The 27323-nt window shown below is 42.3% G+C and overlaps 1 protein-coding gene and 1 long non-coding RNA gene across 3 annotated transcripts in view; one reads left to right on the top strand and one right to left on the bottom strand.

Annotated features, from left to right (window-relative positions):
* CHST11 (carbohydrate sulfotransferase 11) overlaps positions 1-27323 on the bottom strand; it is a 148659-nt gene that overhangs the window by 21106 nt on the left and 100230 nt on the right. The window lies entirely within an intron of this gene.
* LOC146762403 (uncharacterized) overlaps positions 1-27323 on the top strand; it is a 38005-nt gene extending 10682 nt beyond the window's left edge. Inside the window, exon 2 of the long non-coding RNA XR_014935357.1 lies at positions 1-27323. This exon is cut by the window's left edge and continues 6105 nt beyond it. This is a non-coding gene — a long non-coding RNA (uncharacterized LOC146762403).

The raw sequence follows: 27323 nt of genomic DNA, 5'->3' as shown, positions 1-27323 counted from the left end.
AATGGAAATCCCTTCTGGGGATTGAACACAACATGAGAGTGAAAGATTGGAGCAGATCTGAGAGCAGAATTTTTGTCCTGCAGTTTCAAAGGCTGTTTGCTGCAAGATGCTCTGGAAAATGTCTGGTGGATGCCATCAGCAGCGTTTCAGTATACAGCACACTGTGAAAGGACCTTCTGTTTTCCATTGTCATGGACCCCTGTCCACTGGCACCCCCAAGGAGAGCCTCATCACAACCCCAGCATGCACGGTGAAGCACACGGTCTGGCCTTGCACCATCCTTGGCCATTTGCTCTACAGCTCATAGTATTGGGGGAAAAGAAAGTACAGGTACTGCCCTGAATGTGCATTAAGAACAAAAGAAGCTGAATTCACAGGTGGATTTCTCAAGCTAACTCAAGTCTACACTTTACAACACATTGCCAACCTAGCTGTTTTGAAGCTATGGGCATTGGCCAGAATTTTGCTCCCATCAGTGTCAGTTCAATGAGATTAACTCCCCACTTCAGTGGGACATTAATTAATATAATGGTTAGTGTTTCTTTGAAGATGCCACCTATCTCACTTGACAGTTTCTTTTTATTTTTATTTTAGTTATGACATTTCAATTGAGAAGGACAATGCTGGTAGAAATACAGGAATAATACTAAAGAGATATTGGAGTCATCCCATTATAACTCATTGAGCAACTGCCAAGGCTCATCTGATCACTTATTTTACTTCCTATTTAAATGGGGTCTGTAAATAAGCACGAGCAGATATATAACCCATGTGCTGAATTTTATTTTTGCTATAATAATAATAAAAGCCACACAGAGAGATTGATGATAACATGAATCCTCACTTGACTGCACACAAGCAGCAGCATTCATCACATTCTGATGATGCATTTAGCCTCTGGAGTACAAAGAAAGTTTTATCTCTTTTTTTTGGCAATTTGCATGTGAAGTACAGAGCATTTAGTCTTTGAATTAATCAAAATATCTCTGCCTTCACTGAATAAATATATTTGAATACATGAATAACTAATATCTTGAGTAAAATAATGAAACTCATTTAAAATAAGGTGGTGAATGAGGTCACAGTTTTTATTAAATGTGATATTTTGCACAGTGTTTACATTGCAAGAGATAATGGCCCATATTTTTTAAAACAGCTAACAAACCATCGAAAATCAACTTTAGGTAAATTAAAGTAGCTTAATTTTCAGCAAGCTCTGGGCTTTTAACCTGACTTTCTGAAACAAAGGTTAAGATGATTCAAGATGAAACTCAGGCTTGCGTGCCTAGGATGCCTAGAAATCTTCATTTAACAGTAAAGCAACCACTTAATTGAAAGTCAATCCTAAGCAATGGGGTCCAATCAAAAGGTCAATGTTCTGAAAGCTTTCAGGATCCCTTCCTGAGAATAAAGTACAACTGTTTCCATCCAGTACTTGCATTTCAGCTATACACGTGCCATAAATTCAGTATACTGATTATCTTAAACAGAAATGTTTGCACAAGATTCTGTTCTTGGAAACAGGCAGAGAACTCCTATAGACATAAACAGGAAGCAAGCTTGAAAAATTCTGATGAGAGTCCACGAGGCCAGATACAAAATCTATTCACCAGCAGTTGACTTGAGGACAACTTTATTTTACTTGGCTGCCCAAAACCAGACAAATAAGCAAATAAAAATAAGAGTGAAGCAGGTACTAGAAGTGAATTCAGTTAATTTGCACAAAGAAGAAAGCGCATGAATGATGGACACCTTCAACAGCGGAATAGGTGGAACAGATCCTGTCACACTGCCTCTCTCTCACTCCATCCATAACATCCCACCAGTCCACACCTCAGCAGCAGTTAAGTTAGAACTGGTTGCACCAGTGTGTGGCAGCAGCCACGTTGCCAGACTGTTTACATTTCCTTCTGGCCGCTCAGGACTCACATCAATTAGTACAACGTAATCAGTATTTCATTAAAAAGGTAATCAAAGACCTAACTCTATGAGAGATTTAAAATGTTGTCCATTAGAATCACATTTGAGTGCTGTAATTAAACCAGACTTTCGCTACGCTTCACCTCTTGTAGCTGTGGCTCCACATTAGGTCTCATCCATTTAGCAGCTACATTGACTGCCCCTTCGTGGTCTGCTTTTTAGTTACCCATATGCTCTCAGCCAGCTCACGAGATGAGTTTCCTAGATTAAAATAATTCAACAGGGTAGCATGAATTGGGGTGACTGGAAAGGTTCATCCTACTCTCTTCTCTCTTCCAGTGTAATGATGGAAAGGTTACATTGCTACTAATATGCCATATGTTGCACAGTCATGATAAAATGGGTTAAATACTTGAAGCTAACTAATTCAATGCATTGATATGCAAGACTTTTTCAGCTAAAAGTGAGTGATTCAAGCCCACAGACACACTATATATCAGGCTGGATGGAACCTTCTCTAGGTCTGAGCACTGGCCGGCACTGGTTCAGGCCAGCAGTCAGTGCACTGACAGGCACCACATCGTTCTCTCCCAGATAGTCCCAGAGCATCCGGTTAGTCCAAACATGGTCATTCTGATCTGGTGGGCAACTGGGGGAAGCTGCAGGGAAACTATCTGTGCCACAGGAGTTCATCTCCAGGACTCAGAATAGAGTCTGGTTCTTTTTACTCACTGTAAAATCCCATGCTTTGTTCTCTCTCTGCTCTAAAAAGCTAAATGTTTTGATTCTTACTCAGATATGCTTTTGAGTTTAAAAGTCTTCCTGGTCTTTGGGCTTTCACTACAAAAACAGTTGATGTTGCCCTCCATTTCAAGCTTTTCATCAAAACCTTTATAAATCCTATGCATCCTAATGCACTACATTTTCTAGTATAGAGAGTTATTGGCCCAAAGCAATACTCAAAAAGCATAATGCAGTCAGCACTCTTGGCAAATCATCAGGATTAGTGATGAAACAATCCACAGCACAGCCAGCTCATGCAACCTGCAGAGAAAGAGCTCAAAGATTTTTAGCTGACTGCACAAAAAGCTTTCAAATGTATCTATACAAATATATATATATACATATATTTTAGTCTTACAAAAACTTAAGTTGAAGGTTGCCCTTAGGCTCTGGTAGTCTCTCTCCATCTAGTGAGTTTGCCCAGTTGCCCTGGGAGGACCTATCTGCAGCAGGATTGCCTGAGTGGTTTCCACTGTTATGCTGAAGTATTTCAGCAGCAGGGGAAGTGGGTGGAGAAGGATTTGGGGACATACTATTGGAGGACCGATGAGGATGTGCAAATAGGAACAGTACAACTTACAGATACATGAGTAATCCAGGCTGTAAGTTGGTACCAAGCACCCTGCTATAAATGGTGCTAGGAGGGCCACAGGAGTGAGGTGAGATACTCCTGGCATACCATAGGTTGTAAATTCCAGTTATTTATTATCTGGAATCAATTACCAAGTCTTTGCCTCTAAGAATACTTAGGTAAATGAGGTGAACAAAGTACAGCCTCCAATGGTAAAAATAACAGCTTTTTGGACACTTTCCACTAAGCTGGCATTGGATAAAATAGCACTGCTTGAAGGAATGCCTGTCTCCACCAGATCTTTCCATTCATTCTGAAAAACTGGCACCCAGTGACTCCTTTAACTAACTCTCATTTACTCAGTAACACCAGTAACTTCCTTGTAGTATCTCGTATTTATGGAAGTGGAAGCAACTTAATACAAAAACGTAAGTCTGAAATGTGTGCCCAATACTTCCAACAAGCAGTCCTGCCCCGGAGGAACAACATACCTGAGAACCCACTTGTATCACTACTATCATTACATTATGCCCATTTTTCCTCTGTTGCCTGACATCCCTCTCTCACTCTGATACAGACTGTTCACTATCACCTTTTAGTCTCACAAGCACACACAGGCATGCTGAGGGTACATTAGACAATAATACAAGTACAGTATTGAATTTTTATCAAGATTAGGCACTTCTGGACAACAATGTCCCATTTTTGTTACTGCTGAGAGTCAGCGTTAAGGCCTCTGCACTGTCTGACATGTTGACCCACATGTCCCCATGAAGCTTCTTGAAAGAGGTCTTCACACAGCATTGTCTATAAGGCAAGTTTCTTCCCCATGCTGAAAATGGATGGGGCATGAGACTCACTCTCTAGTACTAAACACTCCCAGTGGGAAAATTATATCTGTTTTTGGGGTGCACCCCAATACTCTTGCTAGAAAAGGAAAGTTTCCATTCCTGATTGCCTCCAATGACAGTAAGAACAGGCATGTGGGATGGCAGATTTCAGGAGAAAACCAGGATTTTAACTGTTCTTGGGAATAATGCCACCTTGACCAACTCCTTTTGCAGCTCATGGTCAAGTACCTTTAAAACTCAGCCACAGTTCTCCCCTTCTGCAAAATGAAGTTGATTCTTACTGCTGTTTGGCAGTGAAATAATACTAAATCTTCTGCGCTACTTGATTTAGTTCTGTTTTTCTTTATACAAATTGCACAAACCTGTGATTCATATCACAATATTGATCCTAAAATTAGTTCAGCACAGGTAAGCTTTCACGCTTGATACAGTTCCACATTTACTTTCTTGGATACCATTGTAAGATTGGGATTTAGATGTTAAACCTTTACAAATAATCCTATTTCATGGTAGTCAAGAGCCTGTTTCCTACTGTGGTAACAGCCTGATGTAATGAAATCTTGTCTGAACCAGATTCTTGTGCAATTTGTACCACCTCCCTCACACACACCCAGCTGGGACACCAACTGTACTTGTTACACTTGTTACCTCAGTGTCTGGCCCCTGTTCCTGGGGAGGATGCATATGGCAGTTGATTCACAGATGAATGATCCATGGGAGCCACTGGCCTGGCTTGCATTGCTCTGTGATCCCTCCTCACTCTAGCAAACATCCCAAGTGGCAGAGGCTCCTCTCTAGCAGTTCATTACACCTTTCTGAATGCCCTGTACAGCCTTGTGTTATCCCTGCCCATCACAGTGCACCTTCCGTTACTGGGCAAAAGGAAATACAGGGCGCAGGCATGGCATGTTTGTGAAGGTACAGTTTACAGAATTTGAAGCTTAGTGAATACCACAAAAATCTGTTAGGCACTGGATCCTTTAAATCCTCCTTCTGAGTAGCAAAACCAGACTTGACCCTGTTGCTCCTCTGTGCTTTGTTGTGAGGGCTTACTCATTATCTGGGCTTAGTTGTGTCCCCTGAGGATGGCTAACTCATCCTTTCACTGAATGGCATCACTCACAAGAGGGTGGAGTCCCAGATACTGTACAAAGCCATTTTGCTGAGCCCTGCCAAGTGACCTCCACCTCCGCCCACTGGGCTGCTGGGTTGACATGACCCATCATGCTGGCCACAGCACCAGCAGCTTGTCAGCACCCTGAGTGTCTGGGGGAGACCTGTGGAAAGGTGCCTTCTGCCACAGTCTGAGGGCATGGACAGTGAGCCCAGGAATATCCCTCCACCCCTTCAAATCTTTCTGCCAGGACCCCACGGAGCTGGGCTCTGCTCAGTTTTGCACTGTGTATTGTGTCCTTACAGAGAAATTACCAGCCCTAGTAGCATTTACATTATATCAGGTCTAAGGATTTGACAAGCTCTTTCACTGATATCAGCACATTCCCTAAAATTAAAGATTAAGCAGTACACGTTTTACCCCAACCATTACAAGGAGAGCAGCAGCCATGGGGAGATGCAGGCCTTGGCTATATTGGGCTTCCTTTTTAGTCTCATCCCCAGAGCTCAACTGCAGAGTTCCATTTAGTCTTTTCCATAAAGGTAAATTCTTTTCATAACAACTGATTTAGAAGCAAATCAGAGGCACAGCCAGTAACACAGAGCCATTTCAGACATTCATTGCCCTGCAAGCTGAAATAGGCTTCTCCTTTCATTCAGGAGGGAGAAGGGATCCATTTGTATGGATGGACATTACAAGCACTGTCTATTTCAGAGCATGCATCCAAGAAGTGGCATTCAGCTGATTCAGTTAGTGGCTTGAGCAGATCACATACTAAAGTTCTCTCTCTCATGTATCTCTGAAAAAATATCAGACTCCATCTTAGCTCATCATCTTGATGCAGCAATGCACTTCAGTATGCATTTAAGTTTAAGCCTATGCTTAATCATCATGAAAATCATGCAGCTGTTCTGCCGCTTTGCAGAACTGCCTTCTGCTTTTTAAGAAATATGGTATGTTATTGAATGTTATTTAATCTCCCTTAATGTGCAAGGAATCTTTTAGACCCTTACAAAATCATCATCATCATCATCATCTCTCTACATGACCGCTACAGTTTCTCAACACAGAGGAGTGTAATTATTGTCACATTTTGAGGGTGGATGTGTGATTTCAGAGAATCTTGCCAAGTGCTACTGGAAAGTGTTGCAAGATGTTAGGTAGGAAGCAGGGATGGTAATACACAGCAGTTCATATGAAGGGTCATTTTCCATTAAACTTGGTGAGGTCAGGTATTTCAAGTGCTTTGGCACTTCTGAGGACTAACTAAAAATAGGGATGTCTTTGACCCAAACCACCTTGCTTAATTCTTCATCATACGTAAGTAGTAGCTCCCAAACTACTGTCTTTCCACGTAGATACTATCTCCATTTAAAAGCAGAAGAAACAATCGAGAAAAGCTGTGTTACACAAAGTTTAATCACAAACTGAGGATAGAAACCCAGATACTGTGCTGCACCAGATACAGATTTTTAGCTCTCATCTATCAAAACTAAGCAACAGAGATGGATAATTATATATTGCTGAAGAACACACATTTCTTGAGGAAGTTTTGTGGAAAAGAGTTGCTGATATGTTTGAGAAGGCTTGATTGAGGTTATACACTCAGTGGAATTAATCAGTTAAGTAAGTCAGTGAAAGAGAAGATGTTCAGGTCAATAACCAATGATTCTGGTTTGGTCACCGTCATCAAGGCTTCAGCTTCAGCCTGTGGTGCAGGGGGAGTAGGTTTTCCTACACTGCCATATTTACAACCTCCTTTACTCCCATGACCAAGAAGAAAACAGCATCCTGTGATACGGCAGCAATCACGTACTCAGGCAGTAGACCATGCACTAGGCAATAACCCGTGCATTTTATTGTTCCTTTATGGAGGGCTTATTGAACTCCAGATGCAAAGAGTAAGGAGAATCTGTACCACCTGACTAGTTCTGCTCCTGTGCCAAATGTCTCTAGAAGATGACCTGCCATGAGGCATGGCTGGGGGCAGTCACATCACCCAGTTCTTCCTCATGCGAGTGCTGTTCCATGGCCACGGGGTGTGACAACAAAGGCAAACCTTCTCATGGCTTCTGTAGGACAAGCATCTTTCACATCCATAATACACAAGCATTAGTCTCAAACAAGTAGACATTTCTGAGGGATTTAAGGCTAGCCAGATTGTCTCCTTAATCTTTTGCTTCAAAGAAAATATGCTGCAAGACTGTGGAAAATAATGCTAGGGACAGACAAGTATGGAACTACCTTTCAGTTACTGAAATAATTAGCAATAGTTGTCCCAGAACGTTAAGCCTGCACTGTGCTTTAATTACTAAAAACCAGGCCTAATTGCCTACCTGGTAGACAAGAAAGCAATTATAATGCCATATGCTGCTTTCTGTGTTTGTTAATGTCTGCAAAAGTGCCTACTGGGAAGAAATCTTCCCTTAAAACCTATCAGGAATGCCATACACATAGTGGCAAATGCTGCCACACATAGACCAATGGCCCAACAGGACTTGTGTAAAGAAAGGATGTTGGGAGCAGCTAGGACAGGAAGCCAAAGCGTGTCCCACTTTGGCTATCTTCCTGAGCTACGTATTACTTTGGCTCATTAGAAAAGCCCGCAGGTCACATGTAACTGTGTAATTAAAGTCTGTTTTGTAAGACCCAGAGGGACTGTGTTAAGGTTACCAGGCATCTTTAATCTTATTCACTCCTAAATTCTGAGAGACTGACTTTTTGACAGCATTCTTGTGTGTAGGCTTGTTAATGATGACCATGACTTTTAACAGCAATGGAACCAAAAGGAATCAAGGGAGCATTTGGGTTACAGAAACAAAAGAGCTTGCAAAGAGAAGCGCACATATTCAGACAAACAAACCGCTGTGAAAATTGTTGTAAATTAAATTGTTTTGAAAAAAAATATAACATGGAAAAGTGTTGCCATAAAGGAGAATGACAAAGATGAAGGAGGCTGTTAATGTCCTAGAAATATTTTTTCTGGCAACTACCAACAATAAACGATCCTTTGCTAATCCCCTTCAGCACTGTATCGACACAAACACATCCAAACACACTTAATTCTTACTGAATACAGAGAGGTTTTCTCTCCCCAAGAACAACAACACAGACTCAAACAATGCGCAATCTTCAGTACATTGACTACGTTTGTCAATTGCTCTACTGGAGACAGGCAGGCCCAGTGTTGCAAGCAACAATCAAGCTCTTATTCTTGGAACCACATGCACTTACTTCCAAAGCTGAACTCATAAAATTGACTCAAAGACCTGTCAGTCAAATCAAGATCAACATGTTCTCAACTAAGCCACTGTAGGAAATGTTACTCCTCAAGGAAGACTTTGATTTGAAGTTCATCTGTGAACTAGGAAACTGTTGTATTTCTTGGAACTCAAGGGAGGGTTGTGAAACCAATCTCAGACCAACAGATGTCTTTACTGATCACAGATTATTGTCAGTTCTGGAACTGAACTGTAACCCATCTGCCATAGGGGCTTTGAACTTTGTAACTATGTTCTCTAAAAGCTTGAATAAGATGAGTTATATTGAGACAGAACAAAAACAAAAGGGTTCCTGGAGAAAGTTGTTTAAATTCTCTGAGAAGTAATAAAGATGGCTGTGTTTAGAAAAGCTACCTCTAATGCTACAGCAACTGTAAAAGAAGAGAGCAGTGATACTCCAACCCAACCAAAGTGGGCAGATGGCCTCTGCTGTTGGTGCAATCAGCTAGAAAAAGACATGTAAACACAGAGGAAAGATCAGAATAAAAACAGTTCTAGCTTGTCCATGAGGGTAAGTGCTTGTGTGCTTAATGAACTGTCAGGACTTCAGGCAGAACATACAATTTACAGAAATTTACGTAAGATTACAAAGCTACAATTGAAAGCCTGATCTATATTTATACTTCAGTGTTCTTACTACACAAAGGCCACATTCAAGGTTAACAAAAGACTCTGCACTGAATTTGATCACCAAAAATAAGCCTCTGCTGCAGACCTGACTCAGGTGCTTGGATGCATCCTTTGGAGCAGCCATCCCACAAAACTCTACTTGGGATAGTACGTCCTCATGGGTGCATCACACAGAGCACCAGACATAGCAGAGGCTTGTAGGGGCTTCTGTAAGCAACACTTTGGTAGTCAACAGAGAGAGGACCTGCTTATCTCCCCAGGAGCAGAGAAAAAAGTAGTTCCTGAGGCTAAAGAAAAGGAATATAATTGCTTGAGAGGAGAATGCTCCTGGCAGGAATACCCTTGTTGCAGGAAGCGCAGGCAAGCATCTGGAAACAAAGTTGCCCCACTTACTAAGAACCACTGTGCCCCAAAGGGCAGGTTTTGTGTGTGGTCAGAGATTCAGACATCATCTGAGTTGATGCTTCAGGAAGATAAAACCTCAATCTGCAGCCCACTTGAAGCTCTCTGTTACGCTTCTTCAGTTGCAGAAACACAAGGCTGATATTTCACACACGCAGGAATTGTCTAGGGCAGAGGCTGGTGCTGTAAAAAGGCCAGTAATTAACATAACAGCATTACTGTCTATCAGAGGTCACTGTTTTTCATGGCAAGGCTGAGGTCATTCTGAAGGACATCTGTTTACATGTCCCTCAACCTCCACTAACCGCAGGATAAGTATAGCACGTCACATGTTCATTCTATGATTCTATTCTATAAGGTCTTTTCCAACCTGAGTGATTCCATGATTCTACGGATATATCGCCGATCAAGACTTTGTGGCAGTGCTTTCAAGTGGGTGAATAAGCTTGGGGTCAACTGGGGAAATGTTTCAGTGGAATATGCATGCAACGGGGCCTTTGCTGTTTGTCCTAGAAATATGACTCCACACTGGGAGTTCTGGGCAAAAACACATATCTGTGTCAGGAATGTTTATACATATGCACATGCTTTTCTAAGGGCTGCAATCACCAAGCCTATGAAATAGGGAAGAACTCTGCAAAGAAGCAGCCTACTAGCAAAGAAGAACTTCTCTGGGTCTTAAAAGGGGACACAGACTATATGCAAGCCTCCCATGGAGAAATGAATTTCACATACCATCTCCTATTTTCCCTTCAAGTGTCTGATCCTGCTTTTATCCTCTGGTCCTGTTTAGAAAAACACTCAACCAGTGAAAGCACAGAGTTAACTCTCCAGCATTTTCAGGAAGGGTCTCTGTGGTCCATTTCCTGAAGGCAATCACAGATGAAGCCCTCTATGACTTCCTTTTCCTTCAGCCATACTCATCCAAAGATGAACTTTTCAAGCTCTAAGCTAACATCACAGTAGCTTTTACACATTTTTCAGCAAATGTTGTTTCAAAGCCCTGCAAGGAGAGCTAAGAGGCCATCACAGGGCTGTCATTTGCTAAGCAAACTTACTTATCATCAAAGCAGAAGAGAAAGGAACGATATACGTTGATAAAAGTCAGTAAGTCATTAAGAGAAGAAGGGGAAATACACAGAAGGTTGTTTGACATACTTAGAAGGCATCCCCAAGGGATCTAGCATTACTCAGTTTGTATTCAGACTGACTGCTCAGCCAGAGTTAAAGCAAGCAGATTTTAGATACCTGCACTTCCTTAAGCATGTGCTTTTCCCAGAGTAGAGAGGTCAGATTTACTTGTAGATTTTCTTTCTTTTTCACCTACATACAAATTATTCAGCAACTGTAACCCCCATCAAGACAATGACAATGAGAGACTGCAACTGTTGCCATCTCATATCACCCATACACTGAAAAGACTGATCCTATAAGATGAATTGCAAATGAAGAGCTGTACTGGATAACTCTGCCTGAAGCTGGTTCAGGAGTCTGACTTGGCCAGCACTTAAGTGTTACTTCCCACAGGCACAGCCTCCAGTAGGAACTGTGCTTCCAGTTAGGAAAAAAATATGTCTCCACTGTGGCCTTTCTTTTGGTCAGCAAATATGCAGTTTTAAAATCTCTCCAGCTTCAACACAAAGGATATAGCTTGATCAGCCAGGACAGAAACCTTTACCACTTTGTATAAAAGATCAGCACTTTGAGAATAAACAGCCCTTCTAAATGTTGCTTTTCAGTGCTCAAAACTATTGATCTAATTCCATTTCAGAGCTACAAAGAAGGCTGCAATCAAAGCTAGCACAGCACAGGACAGGGATGGACAGGCTCTCCCCTTGCTCAAAGCAGAGGTTGCACACAGCAGCTTCCAGCAGTGGCTGGGAGAAGCTGCCTCTAATAGAGGTCCAGTGCCACCAGTTCGCTGCATGGCAGCATCCCTCTTTGTGCAAGGTTACCACTGAATCTCAGACCCTATAGGAAGAAGATACCACCCTGCCCTTGGACAGAATACTGTGGCTCCCAGCTTTTGCATCCCATCTTGGCAGCTGTGCCAAATTTTGCTGTTCCCTGGCATATTGTTTCTCACTGTGCATTGCAAGCAGAAAGATCTGCACCAAATGACATTCAGAAGTGCAAATCCTGCTCTTCAGAACCAACCCTGTGAGCTGTGGCAATCTGTGTCAGAGCATTAGGATGTGTGAGACAGGTCTCGCCTCTGAGCTTCCTGCCTTGTAAGTCTTTTCTGAAGCTTGCTGAAGTCAAAGGAAGTCTTTCATTCTTTCCAGTGAGCACAGATCAGCATCAGTTTAAATCATAATCATACATTAAATCATAATCATGCATTCTAAACAAAGCCTTTCACACCCTGAACACCATGCAAAGCTGAACAAAAGCAATATGCTATATATAAACATGTGGGAAAAAAGCATTATGAAATCCCTTAAAGGTTTCCTATAATGTGCTCTTGTGAACAGAATCCTTTTGCTCAGCTCCTCTTCATGACAAGAACCCATCATTATCTTTCCATGTATAGCAAGAAAAACTAAACCTAACCTCACTTTATTCTACTTTCTTCTTCCTCACTGCTGGAGTACCAGCTACAAAGGGAAATGCTAAACATTCCGACTAGTAAAAATAAATTTGAGTCACTGCTAGAATAGATTATGTAACACAAGAAATTCTTTGATGCCGCCACCTCCTCTGCATTTAGTGCATTTGGAAGCCCAGGAATTGTTCTGGAGCAAAGACAGGGGAAGATTGCTAATTAAATGAAGATCCTTTGCCATCTAAAATCCCGTCCTCCCCCACTGCCAGCTGACCACTCTTAAAATCACCCCCCATAAAATCTAATTCTTAGCTTTAGAGAGCTACAACTCCTCTGAATAATATCATTGCTAAAATCCATGAGACTGACCTTGATCTGTATCTTCTTTAGGTAGGGGCTGGTGACATATAAAAAGGATTTCTTTTTAACACCATTGGTTCTAACCCAACATCAACATGGAAAAAATCACGAGACAGTAGTTCTATATGCACTTAGAAATTGAATGTAATTTCAAGAACACATGGATATATTTTTCTTTCATATTCATCCATACAATATTGTCTACAGTGTAACCAGCACACTGCAGGCTCTCCAACGAAGGCAGAAAATATTACACAGTACCCACTGTGTGCTTTAGTATCACTTCACTTGTCTAAGGAAAAGCCCCACAAATTACAGACAGCATTTGATGGGGAAATTAAAATATCATCTACATTACAACTGGTCCGCTGCCAGCTGTACAGCTCACATTTGCGTTGCAGCTGCTGTGTAAACAGAGCCATTTACCAGTTTTACCTAAGGCAGACGGTTAAGTAGGTTTCAGCTGCCACAGAAAAGATTGTGAAGCTTTCCCTGCCCGCAAATAGAGTCTCTGCAGAGTCACAACTGTTTTGAAGCTGTGTTGCATTCCAAATCCCCCAAATTGGACGTGAATGGGCTGAGTATATCAAAAGGGTATTCGACAGCTTCTCTATTACTGGGATGTATGCTGAAAGAAAAACTCTTTACTGCCGAACTGTGCTTTCTTGAAAGAAATGTAGTGTCAACTTTCTCATCTCTCCTAATCTCCATAAAGCAGGGCAGTGTGCACCTCTTGAGTTATTCCACTGGAACTTGTTGAAACAAAAGGCTCAGGATTGCACCAGCATCACTTCTTTTACTTGCCACAGGGGAAAAGAAAAGCTGTCAACAGCCCCAACAAGCTGCTTTCTTTGGGTCTCATCCCTACTGCCAGCTTTCTGCTCCTGAAGCACGCTGCTCTGAATTCGAGAGATGGCATCAAACTCCACTCGAGACAGAACACAACCAGATTGCACTGAGGTGACCAATAAACTTCACTTCGAGCCCTTCTCTGTTGGTCTTTCACTTGTCTGCATGCCATGCAATAGAACAGAAAAGCATCCAGACAAGGAAAAACTCGCAGTATAATGCAAAATTGGTCTGTAATTGTAATACTAGCAGTTGATTCATGCTATGGCAGGGAAGGGAGCAGTTCTGTGGCTGTCTGATTATCAGCATTTTTTTTCTCCCCAGCGTCACCGTAGCAACAATGTAGTTATTGTCAATGAAGCGCTTTCATTCTAAGGTGCTATTTTTAGACAATTTTACCTTTCCAGAAGAATTACCCTCTGGGCTGCAATTTATCACATTTGTTCCTTGGCCCACAGGTGAATTGTAGCTGGGCCTTTCTTTCATTTTTAAAGCAACACCAACCAGCTCCGCTATTCCTCCCACAGACGTTTCACTCAGCTCTAACAGCCCAGACCTGGCAAGTATCAGTGAGGAACTAAAAACAAAGCACTGCCCTCACTCCTTCAACAGCATGTTGTAAACACGAAAGGTTGTGCAAACAATTTTTCAGCACACAGAGAACCTGGGGCTGAGGACTGGGAAGGAGGAGTGGAGGCTGTTCCTAAAGCTGGGGCTGTTGAAGTGGCCCCAGCACACCACGTCTTGCATTCCGAGGGGTTAAATGTGGTTTTATCCAGGCAATACATAGGACTGAGATCTCTGCACATGCCCTCAGAGTTTCAGTTCAGAAGCACTAAAGGGTCAACACAGAATGATGATGATTCAAGGTCATGTCTGATCAGGCAGCCCACAAGCTGCAGCAGCCTATACTCAAGCAGATATGAGATGCAAATGAGCCCACTGCTCTGACTGCTATGGTTAAATAAATCCTGAACCAGGACTTCAAGCATTAGAATCACAGAATCATAGAATGGCCTGGGTTGAAAAGGACCACAATGATCACCTGGTTTCAACCCCCTGCTCTGTACAGGGTCACCAGCCACCAGACCAGGCTGCCCAGAGCCACATCCAGTCTGGCCTTGAATGCCTCCAGGGATGGGGCAACCACAGCCTCCTTGGACAAACCTGTTCCACACCCTCTGTGTGAAATACATACTCTTAATATCCAACCTAAATCTCCTCTGCCTCAGTTTAAAACCGTTCCCCCTCAGATGCACCTTTTTCTTCCTTATGGAGGAAATAATAAAAAGGATTGGCAAAGAACTTCATTTCACTTACTTCGTAGCCTAAGGAAACAAAAATAAAAAGAACTCATTTGCCACCTATCACTAAGAAACAGTGAAGCTTCACATCAATAGAAATGATGAAATATAATTTTGTGTACATTTTCTGTTAGTAAAACTCTCCAAAACTCAATGAAGGTTGGTGGGTCTTTTTCTTTTCTACATTCCAATATCGGTGTATGTGGAGAATTTGCTTCCAAATTTTTGTTTGCAGGATGAAATATTTCAATTCTTCCATACTTGAAGGCTCAATGGATTTTAAAGAACACTTTCAAGAAAATGCTTTACAGGGACTTCATGCTGAACAGTCAAGTTTCCCTTTGTTATACGTCCAGCCAATGACCTTTAGTGCCCTGTCAAGCTCATACAACCAAAGTGAAAATCCTTCATGCAATTTCAAGAAATGCCTATTGATAACTTTGCTTCAGGCACCTCTGAAGAAGCCTTCAGTAGTAAGACCTAAAACATCAAGCGTGTTTCTTCTGTATACTAATAGTACGATATTCCCCTCTTGCTGCCACTCACTGACCTACGGGAACTCAACTTCTGGGTGTTGAGAATCGAGGATTTACATCATCAATATAAAATGGTGATAACCTGTACAAAATCTAAGCATTATGGCAAAGTTTCTAAGCAATGGTTGGGAAGGTGGCATATGATCACACACAGAGAAGCACAGCTCAAAGCACTCCTACAACACTGTAATAAAAGCTACATGATGCCACAGGTTCTTCACACCAAAACCAAATTTACTGACCATAAAGCCAATGCAGTAATCAAAGTAAAGCAAGAAATCCTGCAGTAAAGCAAGAAGCTATAGCATAATGTCACAGTTCCCAAACACTGTCCTACCTGCCACCCATTTGTACTGCTCACCTCTTGCTTCATTTCACTGCCACATTAAATTGAATGCCCTCATTCTCCTGTCAAATTGATAGTGGCAATGAGCAAACATTTCTAGAAATTATCTTTTCCGAGAATTACAGTTACGCACCTGCATGTGCTCTCTACTTCTTTATTCATAGCATGCATGATAACAATTCATTAAAATGTCAGCTTATTACCATATCAACTTTCTGTGTCAGTGATATGGATGTGATGCCTTGCTAAAGTAAAAGAACATTGCATCATTTAATTTAGATTGTTAACCTAAATCAGAATCATAGAATGGCCTGAGTTGAAAGGGACCTCAAGGATCATGAAGCTCCAACCCCCTGCTGCCTGTAGGGCCACCAACCTCCACATTGGATACTAGATCAGGCTGCCCAGAGCCCCATCGAACCTGGCCTTGAACACCTCCAGGGGCATCCACAGCCCCTCTGGGCAGCCTGTGCCAGCACCTCACCACTCTCTTGGTACAGAACTTCTCCCTGATATCTAACCTAAATCTCTGCTTTCTCAACTTAAAACCATTTCCTCTTGTCCTGCCATTATCTACCCTTGTAAAGTGTTGTCTAAACAAATGAGTGCTCAAACTACTGCATGTTCATTGTGTAATATCATAGGATGGAAGTCTTAACAACTCTAAGTTGTTGTTGTATGATGACCTACACAGAATCACAGAATCACTGAGGTTGGAAAGGACCTCTGAAGATCATAGTATCCAACCATTTTCTGTGTGGCAGGTCCAGAAACTCATGTCGGGATCAAGCTCATTCAGCAATGTACATGCTGTAAGGTAAGGGCATCCTAGGTTTCAAGATTTCAAGCAAAAACCTGAGCACAGAAACACACCAAAGCATTCTGCTCGCTGTACTTAAAATAAATCACCCCAATCTTCTCTCTAAGGAAAACAAAGCAAAGGAAGGATATACCTACTATCCAGGGAGGTAGAAAGAACTTCAGAAATGCTACCAAGTAGAGGAAGTTTATAACAGCAAATCTTTTTTCTTAAAAATATACTTCAGTCCATACTAACCTGTCCATAAATTCAAGAAATTATTTAAATCAATAGAAATAAGCTTTTGTGGGTAAGAAGCCAAGATATTTAATCGATTTAAAATAGAATTAAAGAATTAATAGAATTAAAAGACTGGCAAGAAAAGAAAAACTATCATGTAAAAATTACTTTTCTATTCCATAAAAAATAATATACCTTGGGCTGAGGAATAAAAAAAGACTTAATCCCCCCTCACTTTAGGTTTCATTTCAGTTGGGAAATCCCTTCCTCTTGTTGACCTCAAATAAATTTCTGTTATTTTTTGGGGCTGGCCAACCAGCTGAAGAACTCAATTATTCAGCTCAACTACAAGCAAGCCAGCTATATTTCTACTTTAACTTTTCTGTATGGTAAGTACTTGGTGATGACATGTGCTGGGTTTTACAATAACACAGCCTACATCTTCTGCATACTTGCCAATATTTCAGAAACTATAAATGGGAATCTTTAGAGAAAACAGTAGGGATATACCTAGGGAAATATGTTGGCCAATTTTAAGGTCGAGATGAAATAATCTGCACTTTGTTTAAAAAGGCAGAGAAATGAAAGCTGAGCATTCAAAAGAAAGGTAACTTGTAGCTAACAATTAACAAGGTGGTTTATAACCCCTTCATGGCCAGAATGTTGTCCAATTTTTTATATACACCCATTCACCATTCCATCTCCATTCTGGAGCAGGAGAATTTAACTTCTTTATTATCATCAGACATACTCACATTTGGGATGTCCTCTGTCTCTAGATGACAATCAAGTTATACCCTATGGAGAGCTTCAGCTGAAGCCCATACCACTATTTACATGCCTAGGAACAAGCTTAAATGCCATTTGTCAGCTATGAATTCTGCTGAGGCAGAAACACCTGCAGGGAACTGGAGGGGCTCCTCTGGGCTGAGATTTCCAGTGCAGGGAGGGACTAGGAACTACAGGGACTGAAATCCAGTGATTGTGGATATCCGAATTCAGTTTTAGAAAGGTTGTATCTCTCAGCATGTCTCCATCTCCATGATCTCTAGAGATGCGGTGCCTCTACACAAACCAACACAGTACCTGAAGCCAAAACTGTCAGCCCGGTTTAGTAGGCATAGCGGGAATGGGTTGACTGTTGGACTAGATGAACTTTGTAGTTTTTTCCAACCATAATGATTCTATGAAATGATTGTACTCATGCAAAATCCAATTAAACTTGCTATGGAGCATGTCATGATTTGACTCCCAGGCTTCATTTAGTCCTTCGAGAGCTAGCTTGGATATCTCATGAGATTCATACACTGCTGCTCAGCAAAACCTCAGGGGGCTGAGCTGTGAAGTTTGGCCATTTTCTAATCCGCAGGCAGGGAAGGACTTGATGGTCAACCAACCAAGTTATTCTAAAATCTGTGAAATACTGAAGCAAACCTGTTATCAATGTGATACAGGCTACATACACAGCATTTTGATTTAAAAACATATACTTAAAAATATACTTTAGAAGTATGCTCTCACTGCATGCTTCCCTCCAAAGCTTGCAAATTCAGTTTGCAAGCCTTAAATCATTCATGTATTCGAAAGAATGTGTTAGGTGCTTCCTTTTTTCCCATTTTTACAGGCAAGGAACATCAAGAGAGAATGGCTGGGTTCTGCAAGCCTGCAGCCTTCCTTGTGATCATTTTTTAGTTCTCTGGAGGTGCAGCTACAGCAAGGAGCACAGGAGTTATCAGTGATGCACTGCTCTGGGCTGTGCTGGAAGCCTGGGAAGAACTCCTGCCACACCCCTGCATCTCCATCAGGCTGCCCATAACATGGTTTCTTTGTGCAGATTGAGCAGCTTCAAGCACATACAACTCATAAGAGGGAAACTCCTCACTCTGCATTTATACAGTGCACGTTCTCTTCTTGATTTGGGCACACTAGCTATGTAGTAACACTGATAATACCATCGCTACTTCATTTATGTGCTTATAGTTGTCTTTAAAGCTTTAAAAAATACCACAGCACTGTGTCCTGGGCTGCACAGAGCATACAGCTGTATCATTCTGCACAGACAGGCACTTTGCCTTACCTCCAGAAAGCAATAACACTATTATGCATCTTTTTAGTGCTCTGTTTTGAGCTGCAAACATCCATTACTCCTTTGTCCCCCCTCTGCCCTCCTCTGCATTATAAAATGCAGAAAAATTTTATGCTTAATTCCTAGTGGAAACATTACATTACCTGTGAAAGCCTGATCAAACACTGCTGCCCTTTATGCCCTGTCACTGCTGATACTCACACTGATATATCCTGCCTTTTTCAGTATAAACTCCCTCCCAATAAAGAGACTTAAGCTGAGGTATTAAGAATGAAATTCTGTTCAACACAAGGTCGTGCACCCCTTATCCCCCTCATTTGCGTCTATCACTTGATTCACTGAAAAACTCCTTGTTCCCCACTGTCTCAGATTTATGCCTTTTTTTTTTTTTTCCCCCTAAAGCAGTTCTGTGTATTTTTTGGTCTGTTTTTTGTAACCACTACATTCCCTCCTCCATCTGAAGGACTGATCATTTGTTTAACCCAGCTCTGCTTGAAATGAAAGCTTCATTTGTTGTTCCTTGTTTCATTTACTTTTTAATGGTGGCTAATAAAGACTAAACACATAGCTGCTATATGTTTAAGAAACAACAGCAAATCGGCACAGAGGTGCCATTTTCACTCATTGCTCTGGAGGGGTATGGGACAGGAATAGGACTATTGTCAGCAAGGCCTAGGGGACTTTGGCAGCAGGAGGAAAACCCCTGTGCCTGCCAGCATCCATTCAGGCTGTTCCTGGTCCTGCTGAGTACTTGCTTTTCAAGAGCACTGAAATACCTTCCTCTTTTAAATCCACAAATAAACAAACAAACAAATAAAACCAAGACTGCTTGAAATCCTTCAGGAGCAGGAAGGAGTGATTTCTATGTGTCATTTGTTTCAATTCAAACGACCTGCTTGATGCTGCTCCAGGGAGCAGCGCGGTCATACTCCATGGATTGCTGCAAAACATTATGAAGCCTATTAAAGGCCTGAGAGCTCGACACTGCCTGCATACTCTGCACCTCTTAAGTCTGCAGAGGCTTCTGTTTGTGCTCATAAAACTGTATGATCAAGGTCTGAAAGAGCAAACCCACTGTAGACTTCCCTGTGCATTGGGTACAACCTGCACCGCTTCATTGACTTTATCAACGTTTGCAGATTGTGTTTGGTATCTTAGGAATCAGTGGAACATTCATTCATTGAAGCACATCTCCTTCCTGTAGTCAATCCAGACAAAATAAGAATAAAAGCACCAATAAGAACAATTATTCTTTTTGACTGCACTGGTTTTGTCAAAGTCAGATTGTGCACAAGAGATGTACTGGATATAATTTAGCCTCTAGAGCTGTGTGAATCTCCAGAGGTTCAATTTACAAAAGACCAGTGGTTCTGTCAGATGCAGTTTATACGTGCTCTCTTGATGTCCAAGAAAATTATGTTTTGAATTCATTTGAGCGTTTCAAATATAGGCCACATTTTGAAGACAGTTAGGTCTAGGAATGCCTTGCTGCCAACTGCTTCAAATATATAACAAGCTTCATAACAACCGTATGTCCTTGCAGCCCTAGTGGCTGGGAGAAGGTATTAGGTTACAGTGAAGACATCCTAGCCTAGATGATACACCTGCTTGGATGACATACCCACCTGGATGGATTTCCTAAATGAGGCTCCCACCTGAGATGGGGGAAAGCCGGATGCTTATTGATGCCTATTGTCACATAGATGTGAAAAGCACATCCCCAGACTCAAAAACTAAACAGGAAATAAAAGCAAACACGTCTTCAGGTGTTTTGTTTTTAAACTATATGATTTCAGGAGACACAACTCATGATTTTTTTTTTATTGTTTTTCAGTGGTGGTGGGAAAATGAGGCTCTTGAAGATTGGACTATAAGTTTAAGGGAGAAACACATTTTCCATCACCCTCATAGAGCCTCAGTTGAGGCAAAATTATCTTCTTGTTATCACCTTTTGCAAGATTCCAGTCAGCATAGAGGATACCACACTAGGTAAGGACAGAATCTGTTCCATCCTTCCTCACATCAGGCTAGATCCTGAGGATGGGGTGAGGCCAAGGTTAAATGTGAGGGGAGTGGGTCCGTCCCTCTTAGGGGACAGAAGTCCCATGGGAAGGACATTTCGCTCTAGAAGAACAGGAGACAGTCTTAAGCTTTGACTTCAAGCATCCTTCAAGGCTGAGAGATGTGCCCATAGCACACAAGGGCCAGGTGACACTGTGCTGTGGCTGGCAGCGAAGGGGCTGAAGCTGCATGGGATGGGAAGAAGGTGCAAGGGCTCATCACAGCCCAGCCTCCAGAGTGGAGCTTTTGGGGCTATTTGGATAAATTGGAGCTGACCCTCTGATATAAAAGAACAAGGTTAATGTGTGTCTCAGACAGAAGGAAATAAAGGGCTCGCTTGTGCCAAGCCTGACTCAAGCCAGCTATTAATACAAAACTTGGCTATAAGGAGTGATTCAGTGGTGCTGCAGCAGAGCCTTCTTCCAGACAGCAGGCGAGCACAGGAGCAAAATAAATCTTCCATTGGTTTCACCTCTGGATTTGCTCCCAAGATCTCTCCCCCGTTCCAGACACTTCCAATCCCTATTGTGTTACTGCTGCAATACATCATCATGCCAGGGATGTGACAGCATCTCTCAAGCAACATTTTATAGCAGACATAAAGTTTAAGTTGGGGGGGAAGGTAATAAAGGGAGAAATGATGCTTGTTACCATGCCAATTCACATGAAGCCAGAAGGACCAGATTGCTGCACTTTTCCAAAGAGTAGTTTTAAGCATCATTTCTCTTGTATTTAGGTTTTCCCTGTTTAGTGCTGTAAACAGCTTTCAAAGAGGTTTTTAAGAGCAGATAATTGCATTGCGAAGCCCTGTAGGCCACAGCCCCCCCTGGGCAGACTGGCTGTTCCTACCAGAGGCCTCAGCCTCTGAGGGAAGCACTGTGGACAGGATCATCACTAACAAAGTCAGATGTCCAAATCCATTTTTTGAAAAGCCTGTTAGTTTAGTAGTCTGCTTTTTGTCTTCTATGTGTTGCTGGAAATAAGGGCTGGGAGCCGGAAGACATGAGATTTAATAACTGGGTTTGGTGCAAGCTCCTGTGACACTGCACAGCCACTTAGTCCCTTCTGAATCTCCATCTCCCTGCCTCCATCAGTGTAACAATTACCAACTATCTCACGGGCTTTATAAAGTGTTATAAATTAATATTGAGAAGAAAGGAAGAAGAATAAGCTGGGGAATGCTCCCTGCCAGTGCATCCAATGTAGGAGAGAAAGCTCACTTCGAGGCTTAGGTGATGACAATATTTTGCAAACAGACAATTGTTGTTTAGGTCAATAGGGGTCATAAAAGTAACACTTACCTAAACATGTCCATTATTCACCATGCTTTAGAAACATGGCATTTACTGTCCCAGTGCCTCTCTGACTCCAACTTGCACCTGTCCACATTTAATATGTGAGGAAGCCTGGGTGCAGAGGTCACCAGGGTACCCAGGCAAGTGGAGATGTGAAGCACCCTAACGTGGGCTGCCAAACACCAATGCTGTGTAATGGGCAAGACCCACCAGTGTGCCTCCCAGCATGGCTGCCAGATGATATGACCATTCAGCCCAAACACACTCCCTGCCCCGGGTGATGCTTTCTTTCTAACAAAGGAGAGGTTTAGGACTACTTGTGTGGCAGTGTACCTCCAGCTATGCTGCTGGCAGAAAAGGAAGGACATGGAGCTTGGGAGAATTCAAATGCTCCCTTGTCAGAGGTCTGCTTAATCAACTACAAGTTGCTGAAACCCCAGAAGAAAGGCAGCAGAGGACGTTTTTGAGCTGCAGCCTCCAGTGGACTTGGGCAGCCTGTCAGAGTCTCATTTGCCAGCAGCAGCTGAAACACCAGTCCCCCTGGAGCAGGAGTCAGTGATAAACAGTTTGAACAAATCCTCTCACAATCTAATGACTTGAGGGCCCCAGTGACATTTCCAGAATGCAGATTTGAAACAGCAACTTCTCAATTTGACAGTCTGAATGAGAAATGGATAGGATGGAGAGCAGATGAAGAGACAGTTGTTATACTTGGTACTGAAAGAAAGGAGAAAAGCCTTTGCAAGACAAAACCAGACACTCATTAATACAAACAAACAATGGTTGGAAATATCAAGTAAGATCATAGTAAAATGATTTTCTTTTCTATCCATCATCACATCCTCCTGTATAATTGTGCAAGTATCAAGCGTGATGTACCCAGACTGGGGCTCAGAGCAAACAGTACACAAAAGGAACAAGGAGGTGGCACCAAGGAGACAACTCTTAGATCTCTCTACAGTTTGGTTATTTGTAGAGCTACCTGATTTTCAAGTGTGGGAGATGCAGGCAATGATTTTCCATTAATGGGGAAATATGTCGATACCTGTGATCACCATAATACTCAAAGCTTCATCAAGGTCTTTGTGAGTCAGGAGCTATGAAAGCACAAGATAAGAGGTAGCGTACGCAACAGACAGACAACTTTAGAAGAATATCTAAAAATACCATAAAGTGACGAACATTCTTTTTCCTTCTGTACACTGGGAATGGATTTTCCGTACGCAAGACTGGCAACATTCCCACTTGAGGGAGAGAGGGGTTGCACGTCTCCAAGGGGACCTGGAGGAAAGCCTCTCTGTTCTGACCATAACTTTATGGAGTGTGCCAGCAATTCAGGATGACAGCAGGCTAGAAAGGCTTGGAGGAATCCCCCGGAGAACAGGCAAAGCAGAGAAGTTAAAGCATGTTTTTAGGTTAATGCGTTTCCCATCACAAATATCTAAGAGTCCTCCAATATGAATTAGTGTCAGTAAAATAAAGTTTTTGTTATTATCAGTTAAGCTTAAGTTAACCCAAAACTTGGGAAGAACTCGGCACCGACTGCCTGCAGACCTCCATAACAAGAGTGGCATCTCCACAGTGTAGTTAAGTCAGAAAAAATACCCATCAACAGTAAAACAGCATTCTCCGTTAGTAATTTACTGAAAGCTATAGGGCTCAATACATAAACTCCATTGAATCCGTGGGAGTCTATGTGATTCACCAAAATGGGCTTTGGACCAGATCCACTGCATGTTTCATTTTATGGAGTATCTTAGAAAAAACATACATTTATTACTCAGACCTAAGAGCACTAACTTCCTGCACTGGGTATGAAAAAGAAAGAAGAGTTATTCCACTGAGGAGCAAAACTTGGCTGCTGTAATATGGTCAGCTCCTCTCTCAACAAGGCGATGATGTTATTTAGGTTTTGTGAGAGTCGCTAGGGGAAGGAGGCAGTGACAGAAGGCACAGTAATGCATCTCCCCACTGTTTCCTACCACCACCCCATGGTACTAACCTGGGCTCTGCGCTCACCAAGCTGGCGAAGCTGCCAGATAGTGCCTAGCTCTACTGAGGCTTTGAGAGGGCAACCAGTATGCCAAACTCACTGCATGCACATCTCCACAAACTCACCAATGACCACCCCAGAGGACTAGCCAGTTCAACCACCACAAGCCTATGCTGAGCTAGGCTGGGAGAGATTCTGGATGACCTTCCCTGGGCACATGTAGTCCTGTACTTTGGAGAATTAAATGTACTTTCTGCACCTCCCAGAACACAGTGTGGCTGGTTCACACTGGGATGCACAGCATCAAGCAGCCATCTGCCTGCTCTCCTCCTGTCCAGCTGCTGTGGGTCTGACTTATCAGAACTTCAGTCCTTGTGGACACCAGAAATGCAGTCACTACGATCTGACATAAGGAAGTGCTGGTATCTCTCTGCTTGTAAAGCCCAGCTCAGTGCTCTGAGCTGACATTACCCTGTCCTCCCCAGCGTATTCTGCATCTTAAAGTCATGGTTCTACTACTACTGCACACTTTCTCTGTATCTAATCCATAGGAAAGAACGCAATCATTATGTTTCCCTTTAGTGCTGATTCCCTTTTCTAAAGAAGCAAATATAAAAAGGAAAGAAATCTAAATGCTATACTTGTATTTTGGAGCTCCAACCTGCAGAGACACTCACAGACTGGCACAGGACATCAGTATTTTTACTGCATATTTTTACACATCCCGAACTTTGAGAACCACACGTTCAGATGTGGCAAACACACCCATTTCACTTACACAGTCCCATGTTTGTCCTTGTCCCACATCCCAAAAGTGAGGTTAGTTTGCATGCTTGAGTAAACGTACAAAAGTAAACAAACTCAGAAATTGGTTTTCCCTGCATTTATCTGACTTGCAAATAAAAGTATAAAAACATACTTTCACACCTTATCAAGTTGTGTAATATTCCAAAAGCATACAGCCAAGTTTTTCAGACCCAACACTAATCCAAACCAGAAGCATCTAATTCTGGGATCAAGAAAGTGTTTGTCATGTAAAAATAGCCTCAAAGGAAAAAAGGATGTACATGAATAACCAAAATGAAGGAAGAAGGGATTCATAAACAAACAAACAATACCCTGCAAATAATACCAAGGAGCTAAAATTATCGAGTTAATTATAAAGATCACACAATGAGCTCTTTCCAACATAAAAACAAGCTCCTGATTGTTGAGGTTGAATACCAAGCCCATTAAAAAATGGAAAATGCAACAGAGGCACAGGAACCTTCAGCACAGCTGGCCTAATGTAAAAACAAAGTATGTAATTGTCGGCGATTAACCAAATTGTGCCTTCAAGAGTTGCTTATTTATCTAAAGCTTGACTCTGAGCAAGGATTGACTGCTTAATGATTTTCATTTTTCCGAAGTCTGCCATGCCACAGAGAAGCTGTTAATAACTTGGTTTCTCAAGCAATTGCTCCAAGGTAAAATTGCTCCCTCGGATGCATCACCTTCTCCCACTTCTCTGCCTACTTCAAGGGCTGTCTGCACCTTTGGCAGAAGGGTGGCACGAAGATTCTGATAAGTGATACAGCATAAATTCAAGTTTCATCTCTGCCTTAGGCAAAGGCCGTCATGCAGGACACCATGAGGGAAACGCTATTTATGGGAGGCTGCTAGAAAGAGCCCAGTCCCACAGAAGCAGCCAATGGTGACACAGCCTGTAAGAGAAGGGCAGGACAGACAGACATGTTTAGTGGAAAATGCCCAGGTCTCTGCAGTCCTGAGTGAAGCCCAGGACACTGTCAAGTGGCTCAGATTATCACAGAAAGCCCAAAGCATCTGGCAATCCCAGCACACTGAAGTGCAAGTGTGGTTGCCAACTGTGAATTACCCGCAACATATAATTTGTTTCTCTTTTGGTATCAAGTTATTTTTATTGTTAGAGCTCTGCAAAAGACCACAATAAGCCTTTCTTGACATAACTCTTCACACACTGCCATGTGCCTTGCTCCACATCACCAGTGTCTGCATGCTGCTGCTGTTCTGCAATACTACTTACCTGCATACGCTTTGCCGCTCTCTTCTTGCTGTCCCAGGGCTCTGCCCAGTTGTCAAGGGCAGCACCTATCTCTAGCACAAGATGGGGAGAATCAGATTTCTACACAGACATGGAGAGGGATCATCACAAGGTCCTAGCAGCAATTTCGTAAGAATCTGCTTTAGATCTGCTACATATTCTTGACCACGCAACCCTTTTAACAACCTCTATATTCATGAACTAAAATCAGAGTCCAAACCAGATGATTGCACTGGTCATGTGATTAACGTACAGACATAATTAATTATTCCTTTCCTTCTCAACACTGAGTTTCACCAAAATGCGGACCAAGGAAGATGACATTCAGAGCACACATCTGTGCAATGCTGGTGGAAGGTAAATCACTCCCTAAAGACTGAGAAAATGAAAATCCAGCCAAAACAAGTATCCTTCTCCCAGCTCCTGCAGCTTCATGGGATTAGGAAAGATTACCAGGAGCAATGAGGCTGGGCTACCACGCTGGCCAGAGCACACAGTTTCACAGGCTCAAGCCAAGTTACTTGTCAATGTGAATTTTTAATAGCTTTTTGATTGCAAACATATGCCATAGCTGGGCTTGCTCCAGCACCCAGCTGCAGGTCTGTGTCATGCTTCATTCAGTGTAATTCAGGGTTTCTGCTGGATCAGGTAGTCCCATTTTTCCTTTCCTGCCTGGCATTGCAGTGCTGTGGGTCAGATCAGCTCACTGACAGGACACAAATACTGAGGTGAGGCAACCTAGCTGATCCCATGGCTTCACTGCTGCCAAATGTGGGGCAAAGGGAGATCCTGTGGCTGAGGATAGGGACATATAGTATGAGGACAGGCCTGCCCTAGGAGTTACTACTTGCAAACAAGAGGAAAGAAGATGAGGGGCTTTCAAAGCTCCAAATGTCATCTGCTTCACCCAGGAACAAACACCCACTACTTCTTACTCTGCCAAGTGTAAGCTGTTCCTGATACAGGGCAAAAATATAAGTAATATAAGATACGCACAATTTGTCAGGCACCTGAGCCCAAAATCTGCATGTAAGCAGAATAGTGATGTGTGGCAGTGGCAGTTCTGTGTGTGCACCAAGTCTGAAACAGAGACCCTCGCTTCCAATCCCATAGGAACAAAAGAGATAAAAATAACCAATTAATTCCTTTTGAAACACTACAAATATGAGGTGCCTAACTGCTTCAGATGCCTATGAAAAGCCTGTCTGTAACCTTCCTTTCTTTTGTGGTTATGATAGACCAGAAAAAAACACCACGAGACACTGAAATGAAAAGCTGGTCTGAAACAGAACAAA

This window comes from Coturnix japonica, chromosome 1 (genome assembly GCF_054131305.1).
Source record: "Coturnix japonica strain WE chromosome 1, WE-NBRP24, whole genome shotgun sequence".
NCBI lineage: Eukaryota > Metazoa > Chordata > Aves > Galliformes > Phasianidae > Coturnix > Coturnix japonica.
Note: the sequence above shows the minus strand (reverse complement) of the source record. Positions and strands in the feature narration are given on the sequence as shown.